This window comes from Lepidochelys olivacea (genome assembly GCF_965140295.1).
Source record: "Lepidochelys olivacea isolate rLepOli2 genome assembly, chromosome: 1".
Lineage (NCBI taxonomy): Eukaryota > Metazoa > Chordata > Testudines > Cheloniidae > Lepidochelys > Lepidochelys olivacea.
Genome location: NC_140411.1, coordinates 7,585,982 through 7,591,620, shown reverse-complemented (window position 1 = coordinate 7,591,620; position 5,639 = coordinate 7,585,982). Strand labels below are relative to the sequence as shown.

The 5,639-nt window shown below is 45.9% G+C and overlaps 1 pseudogene across 1 annotated transcript; it reads left to right on the top strand.

The window, feature by feature from the left end:
* Positions 1–2,019, top strand: LOC311514537 (olfactory receptor 51G2-like; annotated as a pseudogene). The gene is made up of 2 exons: positions 1–298; positions 1,384–2,019. The product of its transcript is annotated as an olfactory receptor 51G2-like (transcript).
* Positions 2,020–5,639: the final 3,620 nt, after the last annotated feature.

The window sequence follows — 5,639 nt, the reverse complement described above, 5'->3', positions numbered from 1 at the left end:
ATGTCAGCTGACAATTACACCAAATTCAAATCTGCAGTGTTCCTTCTCACTGGGATACCTGGGCAGGAAGATGTCTATCCCTGGATCTCTGTCCCCTTCTGCTTAATGTACGTTATTTCGATAGTAGGAAATTCAGTCATTCTGTTCATTATAAAAACAGATCCAAGCCTCCATGAGCCCATGTACATTTTCCTTTCCATGTTGGACATCACAGAACTTGATTTATCAGTATCAACTATACTGACAACACTGGGAATATTCTTATTTAACTCTAGGGAGATCAGCCTCGATGCATGCTGTTAGGATATAGATATTCAGGCCTGTCTGTAAAGGCCTATACTCTAAGAATTTAGGTGTATTCTTATCGCTTGGCTAGTTCTAGAGGTATAAAAGAAAGAAATCACTGTCTGCTGGTGTAAGGGCCTTCTCTTACTGTGACAGTTTGTGGCCCTGTGCTTAGGCTCAGGCCTTTGGCTAAGCAGCAGAGGCAGCCATAAGCTGGGAAGCGAACGGTCACATCCTCACATTCCAAACTAGTCACATTGAAATAAGGTGCTATTGGGCTGTTAGGCACTATCAGGACAGGATTGTATTCCTATCACCTCCAGAGAAGGGGAAGTGCCTAGAAAATGTAAAAGGAAACTTAGTTTGATAGCATCCTGTCTGGCAAGAACTCACTTATCAATAGCTGGGATGTGAAATCCTCACTTCTGTATTGTCTTGTCATTATAGTTCCCACTTTGCTATTGTTTGTCTGTATAATCTCTGTCTGGTTCTGTGATTGTTCCTGTCTGCTGTATAATTAATTTTGCTGGGTGTAAACTAATTAAGGTGGTGGGATATAATTGGTTACATAATCATGTTACAATATGTTAGGATTGGTTAGTTAAATTTCAGGAAAATGATTGGTTAGGGTATAGCTAAGCAGAACTCAAGTTTTAGTATATAATCTGTAGTCAATGAGGAAGTGACTGGGTGTGGGTGGGCATGTGGGTGTGTGAGATGGGAACAGGGAATGGGGGTAAGAAAATTGGAATCATGTTTTGCTAAAGGGGGAGATGGGAACAGGGAATGGGAGTAAGAAAATTGGAATCATGTTTTGCTAAAGGGGGAAATTGGGAACAGGGAATGGGAGTAAGGAAGTTGGAATCATGTTTGGCTAAGGGTAGTAATGGGAACAGGGACACAGGTGTAAGGCTCTGTGGTGTCAGAGCTGGGAAGGAGGATACTAAGGAAGGAAACTGGAATCATGCTTGCTGGAAGTTCACCCCAATAAACATTGAATTGTTTGCACCTTTGGACTTCGGGTATTGTTGCTCTCTGTTCATGCGAGAAGGACCAAGGAAGTAAGTGGGTGAAGGAATAAGCCCTCTAACACATGCTTTGCCCAGCTATTCTTCACCCACTCATTTTCATACATTGAATCTTCTGTGATTTTGTTGATGGCCTTTGACCGCTTCATTGCAATCTGTAACCCACTGAGATATGCTTCCATCTTAACCCCACCTAGAATATACAGGATGGGACTTTTGTTTGTGCTAAGATTGGTGGCCCTAATATCTCCACTCCCCTTTCTCTTGAAATGGTTCCGATACTGTCGAGCCAATGTCCTCTCCCATTCTTACTGCCTGCACCAGGAGGTCATGAAGATGGCTTGTTCAGACGTCACAGTCAACGGCATCTATGGTTTCACTATTAAACTCTTATCGGTGGGGTTGGACTCGTTGTTCATCTTTTTCTCCTATGTGATGATCCTCAAAACTGTGCTGAGTGTAACGTCCCCAAAGAGTGCATCAGGGAGCTGAACACCTGCGTCTCCCATCTCTGGGCTGTCCTGCTCTTCTGCATACCAGCTATTGGCTTGTCTGTGATACACAGATTTGGGAACAGCTCTTCTCACTTGCTTCAGATTATCCTGGGCTACATCTACTTGCTGGTCCACCCCTGATGAACCCAGTCGTGTACAGTGTGAAAAGCAAACACCTTCGTGCAAGGATAATTAGGGTCTTCTTCCAGTGAAGGGTGAGTTCATCACTTGGCTCCAGAACTGGTGACATGACCCATGAAAAACATGGGCCTATTCCATCCCGGGACCTTACATCCAAGATTAAATGAACTACTGATCTCCACTCTGTAGAGAGAGGTTCTGAAGGGGTCTAAGGCCTGGAGTAGTGGGATAGGGTCTGTCGCCACCCACTGGTGAGTGAGGACAGTGTAGTAGGGGAAGGACACCAAGGCAAGCAGCAGCATTTAAAAATTGAATATGTTTGTGGAGAGCCAGGGCACCAATAGGAGTCTGGCCTATAAAGAGCCATATCAGTGGCTGCTCCAACCTCAGAATTCCTCTCGATACAGACAATAAAGAGAAGGGATGTGGATTTTGTTTCCCATTACACCTGGCCTGTCCCTGTCCCGTCTCTGGTTAAACATTGAGGGGCCATGAAAAAAGCTGCAGGGCTGTTCTGCAGTTGCAATCCTGGCCCTTCCTGAGCGCTCTGGGAGCTGCGTGATCCATGGGGGCTGCACCAGCTGTGGGCATGGGCTATTCAAGGGGCACAGACACGCACCCTTCCCCCACGCCCTCAGCCAGGTCCTTGTGACTAAGTCATGTCAGAGACATGATTAACACCAGAGCCCCAGGAGAAGCCATGGTGGCAGAGCTGTTGATGGCTCTGCATACAGCACACATGCTGAGCCCCCTCCCCACCAAGGCAGAGGAGAGCTGCATTGTGAGTGAGTGTCTGACACACAGGAGTCCTGGCAAGAGACTCAATCCCAGATTCCCTCCTACTCCTCCCCTCTGTTTCCCCTGCTGCAGGGGTGGAAATGGTCCTCAGCCCCCACACAGAGGCACAGCTGGCTCCTATCCCAACCCAGCCCATTCAGTGTAGGGTGGCCACCTATTCAAAAGACAAAAGCGAGACATATATAGAAGCCCTGTCCCCTCTGTGACCCTGCCCCTGCCTCTCTTCTGCCCCATTTTCCCCAAGACCCCATTCTTGCATCTCCCAAATATACGAGGCTCCACCCCATCTCCAGGACAGAAGCCAGTGTCAGGCCATGGTAAAAGCAGCCCAGTGAGCTAGAGCAGCTATGAAGAGCTCCAGACTCTCTGCCTATCCTGGACAAGGAGCTGGGGGCCCAAGAGAAGCCCCCAGCCTGTGTTCCCGCCTCCCATGATGTTCAGTCCAGGGATGGTGGAGAGTCTGAGGCTCCTCACAGCAGCCTGGGCTTCTGAGACAGTTCTTAGCATGGGCTGGTTCTGAACTGGCCAGGGTGCAGAGCCTCAGGGGAAGTGGAGGAGAAGGGGGTAGGGCCTAGTGGGAAGAGATGGGGTAGGGTCTGGGGACCCAGGGGAAATGGAGATGCATGGGGCTCAGCAAGCCTGAACCAAAGCTGACCCCCATCAAGCAGGATGGGGAGAGTATGAGTAAAAGAAAAGGATGCGGCTGTGTCAGGGTCCCACAGAGCAACACCTCTGGCACTGGTCTATAAAAGGCTGCCTACTATAACCTCCTGTGACAGCTGGCTTCTGGGAAGCCCCGTGATTCCTGCACCTTTGGCCAGTTCTGGTTCTCTAACTCAAGAGCAAAGCCTGTCTAACTTAGGTTGCAGCGATCAGTGTAGATGTGTGACAGCTGCCTGTTATTTTAAAACCGTTTTCTCTAATGCTTTGTTCTGTTTGCTAATAAACATCTTTGTTTTAAGGAGGCTGGGGGTGACTGTATAGTTCTGGTCACAAGCTCCCGAAGGGAAGAAACTGAAGTGTCCTTTCAGACCTGCTTGGTAATAAGTGTTTAGCATACATGCGGTGTTGTAGCCAGCTCGAAGAGTGAGAGAATTCTGAGATTCCCTGCAAGAGTGGAAAGAATCTGGTTTACAGGGTAAAGAGACCATATATCCTGGTTTTACTGTGACAATCCAAATTCCTCTGAGCCAGCATCTATCCTTGTTGAGTGCTAATCAGCATTCAGAGGAGCAACTTGTTCAAGTTGCATCCAATATAACGATCCACTCAAAACAAAAGTAATGGATGTTAGAACGATCTAATGTCATTAATATGTATGCATATGTCACCACATACACACATACCAGCCTATGGAGTAAGTGCACCCTAACATTTTTGTGGGTGGGGAGAATAAATTTGGATCTAGAAAGAGGGTCCGAGCACCCATGCTCTATAAGAAGGGGTGACCCAACTTGCCAAGAGAATTTGTTTTTCTGCACTTCTGAGCCTCTGAGTTCCAGATCTTATTTACTAAGTTTTCTAAGCTCCAGGCTTCTTCATTCTTCATTTATGAGTTTATTAGTCTGTTCATTTTAATTTTTAAGCTTTAAATCAGTTAGTTATGTGAAAATCTAAGTTAGCTTCAATAGCTCTTAGCTTTACCTTCTCCTAAGCTCTGTATCTTCCACTCAAGAATTGAGGCACCTGAACCTTTGTCTCGTACCACCAAGTTATCAAGGAAGGGTGTGAATATATATTAAACAAAAGCTTCATAGTGTATAATATAGCTTTAGAATAAAAGTGCTTCCTTTGTAACTCTGATTATTTTACCCTTTAGTTACTATTTGAGTACTATTCAATTTTTCTCAATAAAAGTTTTTAAGATGATATTTGTCTCAGTGTGAGTGTCCTGTCATACCTCCAAGGGTCCTTTGTAAACTCTGTGTAGCCTGATTCTGGGACAAGAACCTTATTAGCTTCTGATGAGATTAATTGGTGAACCTATAACCCATACTATCAAAATTAATAATATTAACCTCCTAAAATCAGGCAACAGGGTGACTGTGAGCCACCAATGTGTTGTGGCTGTGAACTAGGCAGATGAGATCCTAGAATGTGTCAGTTGAGATAGGGACATATTAATATCCTTGTACAAGGCACCAATGAGACCCATCTGGCAAACTGTGTAAAATTATGGTCACTCCTATTCCAGAAAGATTAATTTAAACTGGAGGAGGTGCAGAGAAGAGCTCCTAGAATGATCAGGGCAATGGAGGACCTGTATTATGAGGAGAATAAAAGAGCTTGGTTGGTTTAGCCTAACAGAATACAAGCTGAGGAGGGATTTGAGTGCTCTATAAGTATATTGGGGAGTGGTGTGTGTTAAACACCAGAGAGGCAGAAGAGCTTTTGAAGCTAAAGGAGAGCGTTGGCAAAAGAACAAATGGGGAGAAACTGGCTAGGAGTAAACTGAGGCTGGAAAGGAGAAGAAGGTTTCTGAGCATCCAAGCAGGGGGGTTATGGAACAGCCGCCCAACAGGAGCAGTGTGGGGAAAACAAGCCAGCTGGTTTAGGATGGAGCTTGACAGGTTTATGCAGTGGATGATATGCTGAGGGTCACCTGCCATAGCAGGGAAATTGGCTCATTGACCCAGGAGGTTCTTTTCAGGCCTATGTCCCTACGGGTCACATTAGCCCATTTTATGTCACAATGGGAGCTCATGTGGAGTTGCTTGTCCACTATGACTCTGCTCTGTGCCCTGGCCAATGGATTTTTCCCTCAATAGGTTTGGGGAAAGCATGACTTTGTGTCATCATCTGGAAAAGGAATTGCTCTTGGGTTCCTGTTTAGTGATATCACAGGAGTTTAATTCCCTGAGTTTCTGGTAATCTCAGCATGCTGAGCTGCCAG